The sequence below is a fragment of the Triticum aestivum genome, chromosome 3B, assembly GCF_018294505.1.
Source record: "Triticum aestivum cultivar Chinese Spring chromosome 3B, IWGSC CS RefSeq v2.1, whole genome shotgun sequence".
NCBI lineage: Eukaryota > Viridiplantae > Streptophyta > Magnoliopsida > Poales > Poaceae > Triticum > Triticum aestivum.
In genome coordinates this window covers 25005938-25028351 of record NC_057801.1, presented here as the reverse complement: position 1 = coordinate 25028351, position 22414 = coordinate 25005938, and positions in this window count along the sequence as shown.

Genomic DNA, 22414 nt, shown 5'->3' with positions numbered 1-22414 from the left:
TGATGATGCATTATGGGCCTATAGAACTGCATACAAAAATCCTATGGGTATGTCTCCATATAAGATGGTTTATGGAAAAGCATGTCATTTACCTCTTGAACTTGAACATAAAGCATATTGGGCTATTAAAGAGCTTAATTATGACTTCAAACTTGCCGGTGAGAAAAGGTTATTTGATATTAGCTCACTTGATGAATGGAGAACCCAAGCATATGAGAAAGCTAAGCTTTTCAAAGAAAAAGTCAAATGTTGGCATGATAAAAGGATACAAAAGCGTGAGTTTAACGTAGGAGATTATGTGTTATTGTTCAACTCTCGTTTAAGATTTTTTGCAGGAAAACTGTTGGAAATATGCCCCAGAGGCAATAATAAAATGGTTATTATTATATTTCTTTGTTCATGATAATAGTCTATTATTCATGCTATGATTGTGTTATCCGGAAATCGTAATACACGTGTGAATACGTAGACCACAACGTGTCCCTAGTGAGCCTCTAGTTGACTAGCTTGTTGATCAACAGATAGTCATGGTTTCCTGACTATGGACATTGGATGTCATTGATAACGGGGTCACATCATTAGGAGAATGATGTGATGGACAAGACCCAATCCTAAGCATAGCTCAAAGATCATGCAGTTCGTTTAGCTACAGCTTTTCCAAATGTCAAGTATCATTTCCTTAGACCATGAGATTGTGCAACTCTCGGATACCGAAGGAGTGCTTTGGGTGTGCCAAACGTCACAACGTAACTGGGTGACTATAAAGGTGCACTACGGGTATCTCCAAAAGTGTCTATTGGGTTGGCACGAATCGAGACTAGGATTTGTCACTCCGTATGACAAAGAGGTATCTCTGGGCCCACTCGGTAATGCATCATCATAATGAGCTCAATGTGACCAAGTGTCTGGTCACGGGATCATACATTACGGTACGAGTAAAGTGACTTGCCGGTAACGAGATTAAACGAGGTATTGGGATACCGATGATCGAATCTCGGGCAAGTAACGTACTGATTGACAAAGGGAATTGTATACGGGATTGATTGAATCCTCGACATTGTGGTTCATCCGATGAGATCATCGAGCAGCATGTGGGAGCCAACATGGGTATCCAGATCCCTCTATTGGTTATTGACCGGAGAGGCGTCTCGGTCATGTCTACCTGTCTCCCGAACCCGTAGGGTCTACACACTTAAGGTTCGGTGACGCTAGGGTTGTAGAGATATGAGTATGCAGTAACCCGAAAGTTGTTCGGAGTCCCGGATGAGATCCCGGACGTCACGAGGAGTTCCGGAATGGTCCGAAGGTAAAGAATTATATATAGGAAGTCAAGTTTCGGCCATCGGGAAAGTTTCGGGGGTTACCGGTATTGTACCGGGACCACCGGAAGGGTCCCAGGGGTCCACCGGGTGGGGCCACCTATCCCGGAGGGCCCCATGGGCTGAAGTGGGAGGGGAACCAGCCCCTGGTGGGCTGGTGCGCCCCCTTGGGACCCCCCTGCGCCTAGGGTTGGAAACCCTAGGGGTGGGGGGCGCCTCCACTTGGCTTGGGGGGCAAGCCACCCCCTTGGCCACCGCCCCCCTAGGAGATTGCATCTCCTAGGGCCGGCGCCCCCCCTAGGGGGCCTATATAAAGAGGGGGAGGGAGGGCAGCCACACCCATGCTCTTGGCGCCTCCCTCTCCCCCTGCTACACCTCTCCCTCTCGCAGAAGCTTGGCGAAGCCCTGCCGAGATCGCTGCTGCATCCACCACCAAGCCGTCGTGCTGCTGGATCTTCATCAACCTCTCCTTCCCCCTTGCTGGATCAAGAAGGAGGAGACGTCTTCCTCAACCGTACGTGTGTTGAACACGGAGGTGTTGTCCGTTCAGGACTAGGATCATCGGTGATTTGGATCACGACGAGTACGACTCCCTCAACCCCGTTCTCTTGAACGCTTTCGCTCGCGATCTACAAGGGTATGTAGATGCACTCCTCTCTCTCGTTGCTAGATGAACTCATAGATTGATCTTGGTGAAAGCGTAGAATTTTTTTATTTTCTGCAACGTTCCCCAATAGTGGCATCATGAGCTAGGTCTATGCGTAGTTCTCTTTGCACGAGTAGAACACAATTTGTTGTGGGCGTAGATGTTGTCAACTTTCTTGCCACTACTAGTCTTATTTTGCTTCAGCGGTATCGTGGGATGAAGCGGCCCGGACCGACCTTACACGTATGCTTACGTGAGACAGGTTCCACCGACTGACATGCACTAGTTGCATAAGGTGGCTAGCGGGTGTCTGTCTCTCCCACTTTAGTTGGAGCGGATTCGATGAAAAGGGTCCTTATGAAGGGTAAATAGAAGTTGGCATATCACGTTGTGGCTTTTACGTAGGTAAGAAAACGTTCTTGCTAGAACCCTATTGCAGCCACGTAAAAAACATGCAACAACAATTAGAGGACGTCTAACTTGTTTTTGCAGCATGTGCCTTGTGATGTGATATGGCCAAAAGTTGTGATGAATGATATATATGTGATGTATGAGATCATGTTCTTGTAATAGGAATCATGACTTGCATGTCGATGAGTATGACAACCGGCAGGAGCCATAGGAGTTGTCTTAATTATTGTATGACCTGCGTGTCAATGATTCAATGCCATGTAATTACTTTACTTTATTGCTAAACAGTTAGCCATAGTAGTAGAAGTAATAGTTGGCGAGCAACTTCATGGAGACACGATGATGGAGATCATGGTGTCATGCCGGTGACGAAGATGATCATGGAGCCCCGAAGATGGAGATCAAAGGAGTTGTATGATATTGGCCATATCATGTCACTATTTGATTGCATGTGATGTTTATCATGTTTTTGCATCTTGTTTACTTAGAACGACGGTAGTAAATAAGATGATCCCTCATAATAATTTCAAGAAAGTGTTCCCCCTAACTGTGCGCCGTTGCGAAAGTTCGTTGTTTCGAAGCACCACGTGATGATCGGGTGTGATAGATTCTAACGTTCACATACAACGGGTGTAAGACTGATTTACACATGCATAAACACTTAGGTTAACTTGACGAGCCTAGCATGTACAGACATGGCCTCGGAACACAAGAGACCGAAAGGTCGAACATGAGTCGTATGGAAGATACGATCAACATGGAGATGTTCACCGATGATGACTAGTCCGTCTCACGTGATGATCAGACACGGCCTAGTCGACTCGGATCATGTAACACTTAGATGACTAGAGGGATGTCTAATCTGAGTGGGAGTTCATTAAATAATTTGATTAGATGAACTTAGTTATCATGAACTTAGTCTAAAATCTTTACAAAAATGTCTTGTAGATCAAATGGCCAACGCTCATGTCCACCTCAACTTCAACGCGTTCCTAGAGAAAACCAAGCTGAAAGATGATGGCAGCAACTATACGGACTGGGTCCGGAACCTCAGATCATCCTCATAGCTGCAAAGAAAGATTATGTCTTAGAAGCACCGCTAGGTGAAGCTCCCATCCCAGAGAACCAAGACATTATGAACGCTTGGCAGTCTCGTGCTGATGATTACTCCCTCGTTCAGTGCGGCATGCTTTACAGTTTAGAACCGGGGCTCCAAAAGCGTTTTGAGCAACACGGAGCATATGAGATGTTCGAAGAGCTGAAAATGGTTTTCCAAGATCACGCCCGGGTCGAGAGATATGAAGTCTCCGACAAGTTCTTCAGTTGTAAGATGGAGGAAAATAGTTCTGTTAGTGAGCACATACTCAAAATGTCTGGGTTGCACAACCGCTTAACTCAGCTGGGAGTTAATCTCCCGGATGACGCGGTTATTGACAGAATCCTTCAGTCGCTTCCACCGAGCTACAAGAGCTTTGTGATGAACTTCAATATGCAGGGGATGGAAAAGACCATTCCTGAGGTATACTCAATGCTGAAATCAGCGGAGGTAGAGATCAAGAAGGAACATCAAGTGTTGATGGTGAATAAAACCACTAAGTTCAAGAAAGGGAAGGGTAAGAAGAACTTCAAGAAGGACGGCAAGGGAGTTGCCACGCCCGGTAAGCCAGTTGCCGGGAAGAAGTCAAAGAATGGACCCAAGCCTGAGACTGAGTGCTTTGATTGCAAGGGAAGCGGACACTGGAAGCGGAACTGCCCCAAATACTTAGCGGACAAGAAGGCCGGCAACACTAAAGGTATATGTGATATACATGTAATTGATGTGTACCTTACCAGTACTCGTAGTAGCTCATGGGTATTTGATACCGGTGCTGTTGCTCATATTTGTAACTCAAAGCAGGAGCTGCGGAATAAGCGGAGACTGGCGAAGGACAAGGTGACGATGCGCGTCGGGAATGGTTCCAAGGTCAATGTGATCGCCGTCGGCACGCTACCTCTACATTTACCTACGGGATTAGTTTTAAACCTCAATAATTATTATTTAGTACCAGCTTTGAGCATGAACATTGTATCTGGATCTCGTTTAATACGAGATGGCTACTCATTTAAATCCGAGAATAATGGTTGTTCTATTTATATGAGAGATATGTTTTATGGTCATGCCCCGATGGTCAATGGTTTATTCTTAATGAATCTCGAACGTGATTTTACACATATTCATAGTGTGAATACCAAAAGATGTAAAGTTGATAACGATAGTCCCACATACTTGTGGCACTGCCGCCTTGGTCACATTTGTGTCAAACGCATGAAGAAGCTCCATGCTGATGGACTTTTAGAGTCTCTCGATTATGAATCATTTGACACATGCGAACCATGCCTCATGGGAAAAATGACCAAGACTCTGTTCTCCGGAACAATGGAGCGAGCAACCAACTTATTGGAAATCATACATACTGATGTGTGCGGTCCAATGAGTGTTGAGGCTCACGAAGGATATCGTTATGTTCTCACTCTCACTGACGACTTGAGTAGATATGTGTATGTCTACTTGATGAAACACAAGTCTGAGACCTTTGAAAAGTTCAAGGAATTTCAGAATGAGGTAGAGAATCAACATGACCAAAAGATAAAGTTCTTACGATCAGATCGTGGAGGAGAATATTTAAGTCATGAATTTGGTACACACTTAAGGAAATGTGGAATCGTTTCACAACTCACGCCGCCTGGAACACCTCAGCGTAACGGTGTGTCCGAACGTCGTAATCGCACTTTATTGGATATGGTGCGATCTATGATGTCTCTTACCGATTTACCGCTATCTTTTTGGGGATACGCTCTAGAGACAGCTACATTCACTTTAAATAGGGCACCATCTAAATACGTTGAGACGACACCGTATGAATTATGGTTTGGGAAGAAACCTAAGTTGTCGTTTCTAAAAGTTTGGGGATGCGATGCTTATGTCCAGAAACTTCAACCTGAAAAGCTCGAACCCAAGTCGGAGAAATGCGTCTTCATAGGATACCCTAAGGAAACCATTGGGTATACCTTCTACCTCAGATCCGAAGGCAAGATCTTTGTTGCCAAGAACGGGTCCTTTCTGGAGAAAGAGTTTCTCTCGAGAGAAGTAAGTGGGAGGAAAATGGAACTTGATGAAGTACTACCTCTTGAACCGGTGAGTAGCGCAGCTCAGGAAGATGTTCCTGTGGTGCCAGCACCAACTGAAGAGGAAGTTAATGATGATGATCAAGGTACTTCGGATCAAGTTGCTATTGAACTTCATGGGTCCATGAGGACACGTCCCACACCAGAGTGGTATGGCAACCCTGTCCTGGAAATCATGTTGTTAGACAACGGTGAACCTTCGAACTATGAAGAAGCGATGGCGGGCCCAGATTCCAACTAATGGCTTGAAGCCATGCAATCCGAGATAGGATTCATGTATGAAAACAAAGTATGGACTTTGACAGACTTGCCCGATGATCGGCGAGCGATAGAAAACAAATGGATCTTTAAGAAGAAGACGGACGCGGATGGTAATGTTACCATCTATAAAGCTTGACTTGTCACTAAGGGTTATCGACAAGTTCAAGGGGTTTACTATGATGAGACTTTCTCTCCCGTAGCGAAGCTAAAGTCCGTCTGAATCATGTTAGCAATTGCCGCATACTATGATTATGAGATATGGCAAATGGACGTCAAAATGGCATTCCTTAACGGCCATCTTAAGGAAGAACTGTATATGATGCAGCCGGAAGGTTTTGTCGACCCTGAGAATGCTAACAAGGTATGCAAGCTCCAGCGATCCATTTATGGGCTGGTGCAAGCATCTCGGAGTTGGAACATTCGCTTTGATGAGATGATCAAAGCGTTTGGGTTTATGCAGACTTATGGAGAAGCCTGCGTTTACAAGAAAGTGAGTGGGAGCTCTGTAGCATTTCTCATATTATATGTAGATGACATACTTTTGATGGGAAATGATATAGAACTTTTGGACAGCATTAAGGCCTACTTGAATAAGTGTTTTTCAATGAAGGACCTTGGAGAAGCTGCTTACATACTAAGCATCAAGATCTATAGGGATAGATCAAGACGCCTCATAGGTCTTTCACAAAGCACATACCTTGATAAGATATTGAAGAAGTTCAATATGGATCAGTCTAAGAAGGGGTTCTTGCCTGTGTTGCAAGGTGTGAAATTGAGCTCAGCTCAATGCCCGACCACGGCAGAAGATAGAGAAAAGATGAGTGGCATCCCCTATGCCTCAGCTATAGGGTCTATTATGTATGTCATGCTATGTACCAGACCTGATGTAAACCTTGCCGTAAGTTTGGTAGGAAGGTACCAAAGTAATCCCGGCATGGAACACTGGATAGCGGTCAAGAACATCCTAAAGTACCTGAAAATGACTAAGGATATGTTTCTCGTTTATGGAGGTGACGAACGTAAAGGGTTACGTCGATGCTAGCTTCGACACAGATCTGGATGACTCTAAGTCACAAACCGGATACGTGTATATTTTGAATGATGGGGCAATAAGCTGGTGCAGTTGCAAGCAAAGCGTCGTGGCGGGATCTACATGTGAAGCAGAGTACTTGGCAGCCTCGGAGGCAGCGTATGAAGCAATCTGGGTGAAGGAGTTCATCACCCACCTAGGATTCATATCCAATGCGTCGGGGCCGATCGCACTCTTCTGTGACAACACTGGAGCTATTGCACTTGCCAAGGAGCCCAGGTTTCACAAGAAGACCAGGCACATCAAGCGTCGCTTCAACTCCATTCGTGAAAATGTTCAAGATGGAGACATAGATATTTGTAAAGTACACACGGACCTGAATGTAGCAGATCTGTTGACTAAACCTCTCCCTAGGGCAAAACATGATCAACACCAGAACTCTATGGGTGTTCGATTCATCACAATGTAACTAGATCATTGACTCTAGTGCAAGTGGGAGACTATTGGAAATATGCCCTAGAGGCAATAATAAAATGGTTATTATTATATTTCTTTGTTCATGATAATAGTCTATTATTCATGCTATAATTGTGTTATCCGGAAATCGTAATACACGTGTGAATACGTAGACCACAACGTGTCCCTAGTGAGCCTCTAGTTGACTAGCTCGTTGATCAACAGATAGTCATGGTTTCCTGACTATGGACATTGGATGTCATTGATAACGGGATCACATCATTTAGGAGAATGATGTGATGGACAAGACCCAATCCTAAGCATAGCTCAAAGATCGTGTAGTTCGTTTAGCTAGAGCTTTTCCAAATGTCAAGTATCATTTCCTTGGACCATGAGATTGTGCAACTCCCAGATACCGTAGGAGTGCTTTGGGTGTGCCAAACGTCACAACGTAACTGGGTGACTATAAAGGTGCACTACGGGTATCTCCGAAAGTGTTTGTTGGGTTGGCACGAATCGAGACTGGGATTTGTCACTCCGTATGACGGAGAGGTATCTCTGGGCCCACTCGGTAATGCATCATCACAATGAGCTCAATGTGACCAAGTGTCTGGTCACGGGATCATGCATTATGGTACGAGTAAAGTGACTTGCCGGTAACGAGATTAAACGAGGTATTGGGATACCGACGATCGAATCTCGGGCAAGTAACGTACCGATTGACAAAGGGAATTGTATACGGGATTGATTGAATCCTCGACATCATGGTTCATCCGATGAGATCATCGAGGAGCATGTGGGAGCCAACATGGGTATCCAGATCCCGCTGTTGGTTATTAACCATAGAGGCGTCTCGGTCATGTCTGCATGTCTCCCGAACCCATAGGGTCTACACACTTAAGGTTCGGTGACACTAGGGTTGTAGAGATATGAGTATGCAGTAACCCTAAAGTTGTTCGGAGTCCCAAATGAGATCCTGGACGTCACTAGGAGTTCCGGAATGGTCCGGAGGTAAAGAATTATATATAGGAAGTCAAGTTTCGGCCATCAGGAAAGTTTTGGGGGTCACCGGTATTGTACCGGGACCACCGGAAGGGTCCCGGGGGTCCACCGGGTGGGGCCACCTATCCCGGAGGGCCCCATGGTCTGAAGTGGGAGGGGAACCAGCTCCTGGTGGGCTGTTCCGCCCCCCTTGGGCCCCCCTGCGCCTAGGGTTGGAAACCCTAGGGGTGGGGGCGCCTTCACTTGGCTTGGGGGGCAAGCCACCCCCTTGGCCGCCCCCCCCTAGGAGATTGCATCTCCTAGGGCCGGCGCCCCCCCCTAGGGGGCCTATATAAAGAGGAGGGAGGGAGGGCAGCCGCACCCATGCTCTTGGCGCCACCCTCTCCCCCTGCTACACCTCTCCCTCTCGCAGAAGCTTGGCGAAGCCCTGCCGAGATTGCTGCTGCATCCACCACCACGCCGTCGTGCTGCTGGATCTTCATCAACCTCTCCTTCCCCCTTGCTGGATCAAGAAGGAGGAGACGTCTTCCTCAACCGTACGTGTGTTGAATGCGGAGGTGCTGTCTGTTCAGGACTAGGATCATCGGTGATTTGGATCACGACGAGTACGACTCCCTCAACCCCGTTCTCTTGAACGCTTCCGCTCGCGATCTACAAGGGTATGTAGAAGCACTCCTCTCTATCGTTGCTAGATGAACTCATAGATTGATCTTGGTGAAAGCATAGAATTTTTTTATTTTCTGCAACGTTCCCCAACAAAAACTTCTCTCAAAATGGGAAGGTCCCTACGTTATCGAGGAGGTCTATCGTTCTGGTGCTATAAAAATCAACAACTTTGAAGGCACAAATCCGAGGGTGGTAAACGGTCAAAGAATTAAACATTATATTTCAGGTAATCCTATCAATGTTGAAACTAATATTATTGAAACCATAACCCCTGAGGAATACATAAGAGACACTTTCCAGAATGTTCCAGACTTCGAAAAGGCATAGGTACGTGGTACGGTAAGTAAACCGATTCCAAAACAACTCTAATGGCAATTTTCATCAGTTTTGGACTATTTAAGGATTTTAGGAAGAAAGAAGTAGTCCGAAAGGGACACGAGGCTCCCACGAGAGAGGAGGGCGCCCCCCTCCCCTGTAGGGCGCGCCACCCTGTCTCGTGGGAACCTCGTGTGCCTCCCGGACTCCATTTTCTTGTATGGTACGTATTTTGTTCGGTAAAAATTCATTATATATACTCCCGAAGGTTTTGACCACCGTATCACGCAATTATCCTCTGTTTTTGTTTCGAGTTGTTCCTGCTGCAGAATTGAACAAGATGTCATCCCAAGATTCGGAGGGAGAGAGCTACATAGCTGATTATATTGTGAATCCAAAAGTATATGGGGATGTGGAACGCTATCACTAGACCACAGAGGAAGAAGAAGACTATGATCCAAAGAGGAAGGAGGAGACAAGCTCTGATGAAGAGGACGATCCACTGCCTCAACCTGGTGATATGCATGTGGAGTTCAGGAAGTCAAGCCTCCCTAAGGTCCAATCTATCCCACCATGTTTTTTGCAGGACAGCAAGGCAACACTATGCAAAAAGATAATGAAACTTGAGCTCGAGAATGAGGATCTGAGGGAGGATAATTTTAGCCTCAGGCGTAAGCTAGAGAAGAAAAGTGCAACAACTCCTACTTCACCACCTCCGAAGAAATAATCACATGGGTATGGGCACTCCCATTGGCAACTGCCAAGATTGGGGGAGGTGCCCCGGTATCGTATCACCATCACACTCTTATCTTTACCTCTTTACTTGTTCGATCCTTTTAGTAGTATCTTGATCTATTTGTTCAAAGTTTTGATATCAAGTAGTTTTGAGTTTTTCGTTGTGATCTCTTTATGTAAGCGAGTCTGTGTGCTATCTATAATAAAGATTAGTGTTGAGTCAAGGGCTTTGCTTTGTTGCTATGATCTTGAGAAAGTAGAAAGAACAAAAGAGTTCATATTGATCTTATGGATAGTGATAACTTCACACATAGAAAGTATGAGGCATAAAAATTGTTGAGAGTTGATGAACGTAGCCTTGGTCATCGTTGCAATTAATAGGAAGTGATAAGGAAAGAGGGGTTCACATATAGATATATTATCTTGGACATCTTTTATGATTGTGAAGCACTCATTAAGTATGACATGCTAAAAGAGTTGACGTTGGACAAGGAAGACAACATAATGGTTTATGTTTTCCGACATCTCAGTTAAAGTATATTGTCATTGACCTTCCAAACATGTTGAGCTTGCCTTTCCCCCTCATGCTAGCCAAAATTCCTTGCACTAAGTAGAGATACTACTTGTGCTTCCAAATATCCTCAAACCTATTTTTGCCATGAGAGTCCACCATACCTACCTATGGATTGAGTAAGATCCTTCAAGTAAGTTGTCATCGGTGCAAGCAATAAAAATTGCTCTCTAAATATGCATGACTTATTAGTGCAGAGAAAATAAGCTTTGTACGAACTTGTTGTGGAAGTAATAAAAGCGACGGATTGCATAATAAAGGTCCACATACAAGGGGCAATATAAAGTGACGTTCTTTTGCATTAAGATTTTGTGTATCCAACCCTAAAAGCGCATGACAACCTCTGCTTCCCTCTGCGAAGGGCCTATCTTTTACTTTATGTTTTACTTTATGCTTGAGTCAAGGTGATCCTCACCTTTCCTTTTTTTTCATTTTATCCTTTGGCAAGCTCCTCGTGTTTGAAATATCATGATACATATATCCAATTGGATGTAAGTTGGCATAGGCTATTATTGTTGACATCACCTAAAGGTGAATACGTTGGGAGGCAACACAATAAGCCCCTATCTTTCTCAGTGTCCGGCTGAAACTCTATAACCACAAGTATTGCATGACTGTTAACAATTATGGGAGACTACGAGATAGTTGAGTATGTGAGCTTGCTAAAAAGCTCTATTGTTGACTCTTTCTGATGTTACGATAAATTGCAATTGCTTCAATGACTGAGATTATAGTTTGTTAGTTCCGAATGAAGTTTCTGAACCATACTTGACATTGTGAATTGCTTATTACTTGAACACAGGAAATCATATGACAAAATCCATATATGTTGCTGTTATTAGAATGATCATGATGCCCTCATGTCCATATTTTATTTTTATCGACACCTCTATCTCTAAACATGCGGACATATTTTTCGATCTCGGCTTCCGCTTGAGGACAAGCGAGGTCTAAGCTTGGGGGAGTTGATACATCCATTTTGCATCATGCTTTTATATCAATATTTATTGCATTATGGGCTGTTATTACACATTATATCTCAATACTTATGGCTATTCTCTCTTATTTTACAAGGTTTACCATGAAGAGGGGGAATGCCGGCAGCTGGAATTCTGGCTGGAAATGGAGCAAATGTTGGAAACCTATTCTGCACAACTCCAAAAGACCTGAGGTTCCACGAAACAACTTTTTGGATTTATTAAGGAATTATGAGCAAAAGAAATAGGCTAGGGGGCCCACACCCTGTCCAGGAGACAGGGGGGCGCCCCCCCCTAGGGCGCGCCCCCTATCTCCTGGGCCCCCTGGTGGGCCCCCGGCGTCCATCTTCTGCTATATGAAGGGTTTTGTCCTGGAAAAAATCGTGGGCAAGCTTACAGGACGAAACTCCGCCGCCACGAGGCGGAACCTTGGCGGAATCAATCTAGGGCTCTTGCGGAGCTGTTCTGCCGGGGACACTTCCCTCCGAGAGGGGGAAATCATCACCAACATCATAACCAACGATCCTCTCATCGGGAGGGGGTCAATCTCCATCAACATCTTCACCAGCACCATCTCATCTCAAAACCCTAGTTCATCTCTTGTATCCAATCTTGTATCAAAACCACAAATTAGTACCTGTGGGTTGCTAGTAGTGTTAATTACTCCTTGTAGTTGATACTAATTGGTTTACTTGGTGGAAGATCATATGTTCAGGTCCTTTATGCATATTATTACACCTCTGATTATGAACATGAATATGCTTTGTGAGTAGTTACGTTTGTTCCTGAGGACATGGGTGAAGTCTTGCTATTAGTAGTCATGTGAATTTGGTATTCGTTCGATATTTTGATGAGATGTATGTTGTCTCTCCTCTAGTGGTGTTATGTGAACGTCGACTACATGACACTTCACCATTATTTGGGCCTAGAGGAAGGCATAGGGAAGTAATAAGTAGATGATGGGTTGCTAGAGTGACAGAAGCTTAAACCCTAGTTTATGCGTTGCTTCGTTAGGGGTTCATATGGACCCATATGTTTAATGTTGTGGTTAGGTTTACCTTAATACTCCTTTTTGTAGTTGCGGACGCTTGCAATAGGGGTTAATCATAAGTGGGATGCTTGTCCATGTTAGGGCAGTACCCAAGTGCCGGTCCACCCACATATCAAATTATCAAAGTACCGAACGTGAATCTTATGACGTGATGAAACTAGCTTGACGATAATTCCCAATGTGTCCTTGGGAGCTTCTTCCTCATTATTAGAATTTGTCCAGGCTTATCCTTTCCTACATAAAGGATTGTCCACCTTGCTGCACTTTATTTACTTTATTTACTTTTTGCTCGTTACTATTTATCTTATCACAAAATTATCTATCACCTACTATTTTAGTGCCTGCAGAGAAAACCTTACTGAAAACCGCTTATCATTTCCTTCTGCTCCTCGTTGGGTTCGACACTCTTACTTATCGAAAGGACTACGATAGATCCCCTACACTTGTGGGTCATCAACGCCATGAAAACTCATATGGCTCTCGCTAAGTTTGGACATCGGAATGCCCATCCCCATCAAGGTTTCAGATTAAAGGATATTCAGGCCGCTACCACCATCCATTAGCACTTTGGTCAGTCGAGTGCCTTCAACCACTGGGTCGACCACCAATGCTTGCCTCCCAGGGGTGGCTATGCACACTGGATGATCGGACTGATCAAATGTGATGGATGTTTGCGACCAGTTCAGGTATGCAGTCGTCGTCGCCTGAGCAACCATATTTACTTCTCTGTTGATGACTTTTAATCGACTTTTGCTCTCAACATCAGCAAAAATCATCAGGGTGGAATTGACTTTGGGATAACCATCGTCTTCCTCTTCATCCTTGTCTTTGTCCGACTCTTTTTCCTTCTCACTGGGTTGTTTCTCTCAGAACTGCTGGATCAGGAGTCGACATTGCCGAGTGGTGTGTTTAGGATAAATCAGATTACCCTCTTCATCCTTCTTCGTTTGAATGTGACATGGTAAATCCAACACATCATTTCCAGCTTGATCCTTTACCTTCTTAGGGGTCCAGGGGCCCTTAGGTTTTCCTTTAAACTTTCCCTGAACCACTGCCGCAATTTCACCGGGTGTTGCAGGCTCGGCCTTGCATTTCTGTTTCTGATTGGAATTACCCCTGCCGGCGTCTTGACCGACTGTTTTGCCCTTTCCACTGCGGAGTCGATCCTCTTCTTGTCCGTTAGCGTACCAGGTGGCTATTTCCATCATCTGAGTCAGAGTCATATCTCCAGTCCGACCAAACTTCAGGACCAACTCTCGATATTTAACGCCTTCCTTGAAGGCACACACTGCTTGATGCTCAGACACATTTTCTACTGTGTGGTGCAAAGTGGTCCACCTCTGAATGAAATCCCTTAGAGTCTCACTCGGTTTCTGCACACAATGTTGCAACTCTGTCAACCCTGCTGGCCGCTTGCAAGTGCCCTCAAAAGTTCTGACGAACACTCGAGCAAGCTCTTCCCAACTGTATATACTGCCTGGGACCAACTGAGTCAACCACGCTCTGGCTGACCCTTCCAACATCAGAGGAAGATGCTTCATTGCCACTTCATCATTCCCGCCACCAATCTGCACAGCCACTCGGTAATCCTCAAGCCAAGTTTCAGGCTTGGACTCTCCAGTGAACTTGTTGACTCCAGTCGCCAACCTGAAGTTGGGAGGAATCACCGCAGCCCTAATGGCTCTGCTGAAACACTCTGGACCTAAAACATGAACTATGTTGCCAGTCGGACGATCTCTGCCAAGGTCTTCTCTATGCGCTCTATTCCGGTCGACTAGACCTTGAACGAGGATAGATCTTGCATCAAAGCCTGGTTATCTGGGGTCGACTGGTGCTCTACGCTCGCCACTGTGAAGGCGTCTATCATCATGTTGTCGAGGCACATATGATGCACTCCTCGGAGGAGGTGTGGGCACTCGATGATGATTATCGCGATCGAGTCGGTGATCATACTGCCCACTGCCTTCATGCGGCAGGGGCGATCTTGGACTGTGGGCCGATTGAACAGTATCCGCTACCACAGATCTACTATCAAACCTCTGCCAGCTGATAACCCACAAGTGTAGGGGATCGCAACAGCTTTCAAGGGTGAAGTACAACCCAAATTTATTGATTCGACACAAGGGGAGCCAAAGAATATTCTTGAGTATTAGCAGTTGAGTTGTCAATTCAACCACTCCTGGATAACTTAGTATCTGCAGCAAAGTGTTTAGTAGCAAAAGTGGTATGATAGTAATGGTAACAGTAGCAATAGTAAAGATAAATGTTTTTGGGTTTTGTAGTAGTTGTAATAGTAGCAACGGAAAAGTAAATAAGCGAAGAACAATATGTGAAAAGCTCGTAGTCAATGGATCAGTGATGGATAATTATGCCGGATGCGATTCCTCATGCAATAGTTATAACATAGGGTGACACAGAACTAGCTCCAATTCATCAATGTAATGTAGGCATGTATTCTGTAAATAGTCACACGTGCTTATGGAAAAGAACTTGCATGACATATTTTGTCCTACCCTCCCGTTGCAGCGGGGTCCTAGTGGAAACTAAGGGATATTAAGGCCTCCTTTTAATAGAGAACCGGACCAAAGCATTAACACATGGTGAATACATGAACTCCTCAAACTACGGTCATCACCGAGAAGTATCCCGATTATTGTCACTTCGGGGTTGTCGGATCATAACACATAATAGGTGACTATAGACTTGTAAGATAGGATCAAGAACACACATATATTCATGAAAACATAATAGGTTCAAATCTGAAATCATGGCACTCGGGCCTAGTGACAAGCCTTAAGCATAGCAAAGTCATAGCAACATCAATCTCAGAACATAGTGGATACTAGGGATCAAACCCTAACAAAACTAACTTGATTACATGGTAAATCTCATCCAACCCATCACCGTCTAGCAAGCCAACGATGGAATTATTCACGCACGGCGGTGAGCATCATGAAATTGGTGATGGAGGATGGTTGATGATGACGACGGCAACAATCCCCCTCTTCGGAGCCCCGAACAGACTCCAGATCAGCCCTCCCGAGAGAGACTAGGGCTTGGCGGTGGCTCCGTGTCGTAAAACGCGATGAAACTTTCTCTCTGATTTTTTTCTCCCCGAGACGGAATATATGGAGTTGCAGTTGAGGTCGGTGGAAGTCCAGGGGGCCCATGAGATAGGAGGCCGCGCCCCCCTGTCTCGTGGATAGCCTGTGGGCCCCCTGGCATTGATACTTTCGCCAAAAATTCTTATTAATTCCAAAAAGTGCCTCCGTGGATTTCCAGGACATTCCGAGAACTTTTCTTTTCTACACATAAAACAACATCATGGCAGTTCTGTTGAAAACAGCGTCAGTCCGGGTTAGTTTCATTCAAATCATGCAAGTTGGAGTCCAAAACAAGGGCAAAAGTGTTTGGAAAAGTAGATACATTGGAGACGTATCAACTCCCCCAAGCTTAAACCTTTGCTTGTCCTCAAGCAATTCAATTGATAAACTGAATGTGATAAAGAAAAACTTTTACAAACTATGTTTGCTCTTGTTGTTGTAAACATGAAAAGCCAGCATTCAAGTTTCAGCAAATATTATGAACTAACCATACTCACAATGACACATAGCTCTCACAATCACTCATATCAATAGCATAATCAGCTAGCGAGCCATAATAATAAAACTCGGATGACAACACTTTCTCAAAATAATTATAACATGATATAACAAAATGGTATCTCGCTAGCCCTTTCTGAGACTGCAAAACATAAATGCAGAGCACCTTTAAAGATCAAGGACTGACTAAACATTGTAATTCATGGTAAAATAGATCCAGTCAAGTCATACCCAATATAAACCAATAGTAATGAATGCAAATGACAGTGTGCTCTCCAGCGGGTGCTTTTAATAAGAAGGGTGATGACTCAAAATAAAAGTAAATAGATAGGCCCTTCGCAGAGGGAAGCAGGGATTTGTAGAGGTGCCAGAGCTCGATTTTAAAATAGAGATTGAATAACATTTTGAGAGGCATACTTTCACTATCAACGCAACAACTATGAGATGGCTGTATCTTCCATACTACATGCATTATAGGCAGTTCCCAAATAGAATGGTAAAGGTTTATACTCCCCCAACCACCAACAAGCATCAATCCATGGCTTGCTCGAAACAACGAGTGCCTCCAACATACAACAGCCCTGGGGGAGTCTTGTTTAATTATTTTGATTTGCTTTGATCTTTTTGGATCATGGGACTGTGCATCCCGGTTACCGGCCCTTTCTCGTGAATGAGGAGCGGAGTCCACTTCTCTTGAGAATAACCCACCTAGCATGGAAGATATAGGCAGCCCTAGTTGTAACATGAGTTGCTCGAGCATACAAAACAGAATTTCATTTGAAGGTTTGGAGTTTGGCACATACAAATTTACTTGGAACGGTAGGTAGATACCGCATATAGGAAGGTATAGTGGACTCATATGGAACAACTTTGGGGTTTAAGGAGTTTGGATCCACAAGCAGTATTCCCGCTTAGTACAGGTGAAGGCTAGCAAAAGACTGGGAAGCGACCAACTGAGAGAGCGACAACAGTCGTAAACATGCATTAAAATTAATTCACACCGAGTACAAGCATGAGTAGGATATAATCCACCATGAACATAAATATCGTGAAGGCTATATTGATTTGTTTCAACTACATGCATGAACATGTGCCAAGTCGAGTCACTTAATTCATTTAAAGGAGGATACCATCCCATCATATCACATCATAATCATTCTAATAGCATGTTGGCACGCAAGGTAAACCATATAACTCATAGCTAATCAAGCATGGCACAAGTAACTATAATCTCTAAATGTCATTGCAAATATTTTTACTTCATAATAGCTGACTCAGGAACAATGAACTCATCATATTTACAAAAACAAGAGAGGTCAAGTTCATACTAGCTTTTCTCATCCCAATAAGTCCATCATATATCGTCATTATTGCCTTTCACTCGCACGACCGAACGATGTGTATAATAATAAGAGTGCACGTGCATTGGACTAAGCTGGAATCTGCAAGCATTCAACTCAAGAGAGAAGACAAGTAATATGGGCTCTAAGTTAAATAAACAATCAAGCATATAAGAGCCACTAAGCATTTTCAATATGGTCTTCTCGACCCCCAAAGGAAAGAAAAGAAAAGAAAACTATTTACACGGGAAAGCTCCCAACAAGTAAAAGAAGAACTAGAAATCTTTTTGGGTTTTCATTTTAGTTCTACTACAAGCAAGGAAATTAAACTAACTAATTTTTTTGGTTTTTCTCAAGGTTTATCAAACACACAAGAAGAAAACTAGAAAAAGAAATTTAAACTAGCATGGATAATACAATGAAAGAGTATGAGCACTGATGACTAGTGTGTGAACATGAATGTAAAGTCGGTGAGAAATACGTACTCCCCCAAGCTTAGGCTTTTGGCCTAAGTTGGTTTAATACCAAGGACTGCCGCTACTCTCTCCGGTGTAATGAGAGGTATAATCAGGATAATACTGGCTAGTCATCTCCGGATCCCACTGGACAGATGATGCACGATAAGGGTCCAGCTCAGGTTCCGGTTCTGGAGTAAAAGCTTGGGCTCGATGGTTGTTCACCGCCTCCGGTGTGACGAGAAAATTTTCTGCAAGTAAATCAAACAACACAGGAGCAGGCAGAATAATAATCTCAATGTGTTTCTTGTTAAATCTAAGTTTATACAAAGCATCTTTTCTTCGTTGTCAACAATAAACTTGTGTGCTACCATGCTCTTGTAATCTAAAATGTGAGGAGGCAATTTTATCTCATCCTCCTCATGGTGCCTAATGGGTATCTGAAAGTGTTCAGGAAGACGTGCAGCATAGATACCTCCAAATATGGGGCCTTTTGTATGATTCAGGGCTAGCCGTTTAGCAATGACGGCACCCATACTAAAAGTATTGTCTCCCAGCAAAGCATGTTGAAGAATAATAATATCTGGAACACTCAAATTTCCACTATTTCCACGACCAATCAAGCATCTACTAGCAAATATAGCAAAATAATGTAAAATAGGAAAGTGTATGCTAGAGACCTTCGCCTCGGAGCCCTTCTTTGGCTCCTCTACAGCTATGGTGTTAACAAAGCCACCCACATCATCACAATGGGGTTCATCTAATTCTCCCTCATAAGGTATCCTACATACCGCACAAAAATGATGTAAAGACATTTCTTTGAATTCATCATATAAATGAAATGAAACTACAGGCAGTGATTTCTTAGGATAATAATAAAAGTTTTGCACGGAAGTATTGGTAAGTTAGAGATACTGATCGATTCGGTCTTTGATGAAACCGGTGAGGCCTGCAGTCTTGATTAAAGCATAAAAGTCATCATGAATTCCAACTTCTTTCAAGAAATCCTCACACGGCCATTCGCACGACCGTACTTCTGCTAAGCGAGGAAGATTGTACTTGGCTTTTTCCTTCTCTTTGGCTTGTTTTTCCTGAGAGCTTTGGCTAGAAGAGCCTTTAAAAATCCTCCTTAACATTTTCTGAAAATTTAGTAACTTCAAAATAAAAGTGAATAAAACTAAACAAGATTGGTAGAAACTACTACAAGTGCCTAGAGCCTATATCATGCATTGGAATTGCTTGGGACCTCAAAATTTTAACATGCAAGCTCAAGAACATGGTCACCTAAGCAGCAAAAATTTGCAATGAATAAAGCACCAGAACAAAAACTAATTGGACCAATGGAGGAGTCACATACCAAGCAACAATCTCCCAAAGCAGTTTTGTGAATGGAGCTTTGAGCTAAGAGATCGAAAATCGCAGCAAAACGAGCTAGAACTCGTGCTTGAGCTGGATGGGGATTTTTTTGGGTAGAAGATGAAGTATGTGGGTGCTGGCATAAGTGGAGGGGAGCCACCAGGGGTCCACGAGACAGGGGGCCACGCCCTATAGGGGGCGCCCTCCTCTCTCGTGGCCTGGTGCTTGCCCCTCCTATAGTGTTTTCAGTGCCTAAAATCCTCAAATATTCCAGAAAAAATCATACTAAATTTGCAGGGCATTCGGAGCACTTTTATTTTTGGACTATTTTTTAATGCACGGATAATTCAGAAAACAGACGGATAATACTATTTTTGCTTTATTTATTCTAAATAATAGAAAGTAAAAGGAGGGTAGAGAAGGTTGTGCCTTCTAGTTTCATCCATCTCGTGATCATCAAAATGAACCCGCTAACAAGGTTGATCAAGTCTTGTTAACAAACTCATTCCGAATGACACGGAACCGGAGAAATTTTGAATAACACTAAGTTACCTCAACGGGGATATGAAAATCCCCAACAATAAGAATATCATACTTTTTCTTGATAGTAGGGAGAGAAAATTCAAAACCTGCAAAAATGATAGTTGGAACTTTTTCAATAGAATTGATACTATGAACTTGAGATTGTTTCCTCGGAAACTGTACCGTATGCCCACGACCATTAACATGAAAAGTGACATTGCCTTTGTTGCAATCAATAACAGCCCCTGCAATATTAAGAAAAGGTCTACCAAGGATAATAGACATAATATCGTCCTCGGGAATATCAAGAATAACAAAGTCCGTTAAGATAGTGACATTTGCAACCACAATAGGCACATCCTCACAAATACCGACAGGTATAGCAGTTTATTTACCAGCAATTTGCAAAGATATTTCAGTAGGTGTCAACTTATTCAATTCAAGTCTACAATATAAAGAGAGAGGCATAACACTAACACCAGCTCCAAGATCACATAAAGTAGTTCTAACATAATTTCTATTAATGGAGCATGGTATAGTTGGAACACCTGGATCTCCAAGTTTCTTTGGTATTCCACCCTTAAAAGTCTAATTAGAAAGCATGGTGGAAATTTCAGCTTCCGGTATCTTTCTTTTATTTGTGATGATATCCTTCATATACTTAGCATAAGGATTTACTTTAAGCATATCAGTTAAGCGCATATGTAAGAAAATAGGTCTCATTTCAGCAAAGCGCTCAAAATCCTCATCATCCTTTGACTTGGATGGTTTAGGAGGAAAGGGCATGGGTTTCTGAACCCATGGTTCTCTTTCTTTACCATGCTTCCTAGCAACAAAATCTCTCTTATCATAATGTTGATTCTTTGATTGTGGGTTATCAAGATCAACAGCAGGTTCAATCTCTACATCATTGTCTTTGCTAGGTTGAGAATCAACATGAACATTATCATTAACATTATCACTAGGTTCATGTTCATCACCTCATTGTGTTTCAGGATCAGAAATAGAAATATCATTGGGATCCTCAGGTGTGTCTACAGTAGGTTCACTAGAAGCATGTAAAGTTCTATCGTCTTTCTTTTTCTTCTTCTTAGAAGAACTAGGTGCCTCTAAGTTATTTCTCTAAGAATCTTGCTCGATTCTCTTAGGGTGGCCTTCAGGATACAAAGGTTCCCGAGTCATTCTGCCAGTTCTAGTAGCCACTCTAACAGCAAAGTCATTTTTATTATTCAATTCATCAAGCAAATCATTTTGAGCTTTGAGTACTTACTCAGCTTGAGTAGCAACCATAGAAGCATATTTGCTAACGCCGTGAAGTTCATCTTTAACTCTAGCCAGATTATCACCTACGCGTCCTATCTCGAAAGCATTATTCTTTAACTCTCTACCAACATAAGCATTAAAACTTTCTTGTCTAGCCATAAAGTCATCAAATTCATCTAAGCATGGGCTATGAAATTTAGTAGAGGGTATTTCAACTTTATCATATCTATAGAGAGAATTTACCTTTACTACTTATGTCGGGTTATCAAGACAATGTGGTTCTTCAGGCGGTAAATTAAGACCATGTATTTCTTTAATAGGTAGTAAATTCTTAACATCTTCAGCTTTAATACCTTTTTCTTTCATTGATTTCTTTGCCTCTTGCATATCTTCGGGACTGAGAAATAAAACACCTCTCTTCTTCGGAGTGGGTTTAGGAATAGGCTCAGGAGTTGGCTCAATTGGTTCAGGAATTACTTCAGGAACTGGCTCAGGAAGAGTCCAATTATTTTCATTAGTCAACATATTATTCAATAGTAACTCAGCTTCGTCGACTGTTCTTTCCCTAAAAACACAACCATCACAACTATCCAAGTAGTCCTTGGAAGCATCGGTTAGTCCATTATAAAAGATATCAAGTATTTCATTTTTCTTAAGAGGATGATCAGGCAAAGCATTAAGTAACCGGAGAAGCCTCCCCCAAGCTTGTGGGAGACTCTCTTCTTTGATTTGCACAAAATTATACATTTCCCGCAAGGCAGCTTGTTTCTTATGAGCAGGGAAATATTTAGCAGAGAAATAATAAATCATATCCTGGGGACTACGCACACAACCAGGAGAAAGAGAATTATACCAAGTCTTAGCATCACCCTTTAATGAGAACGGAAATATCTGAAGGATATATAAATAGCGAGACTTCTCATCATGAGTGAACAGGGTGGCTATATCATTCAACTTGGTAAGATGTGCCACAACAGTTTCAGATTCAAGGCCATAAAAAGGATCGGATTCAACTAAAGTAATAATCTCAGGATCAACAGAGAATTCATAATCCTTATCAGTAACATAGATAGGTGAAGTAGCAAAAGCAGGATCGGGTTTCATTCTAGCATTAAGAGACTGCTGCTTCCATTTAGCTAATAATTTCTTAAGATCAGATCTATCATTGCAAACAAGAATTTCCATAGCAGCTCTTCATTCATAACATAACCCTTAGGAACAACAGGTAATACATAATCATTGGGGGAACGTTTATCATCACTATCATCAAT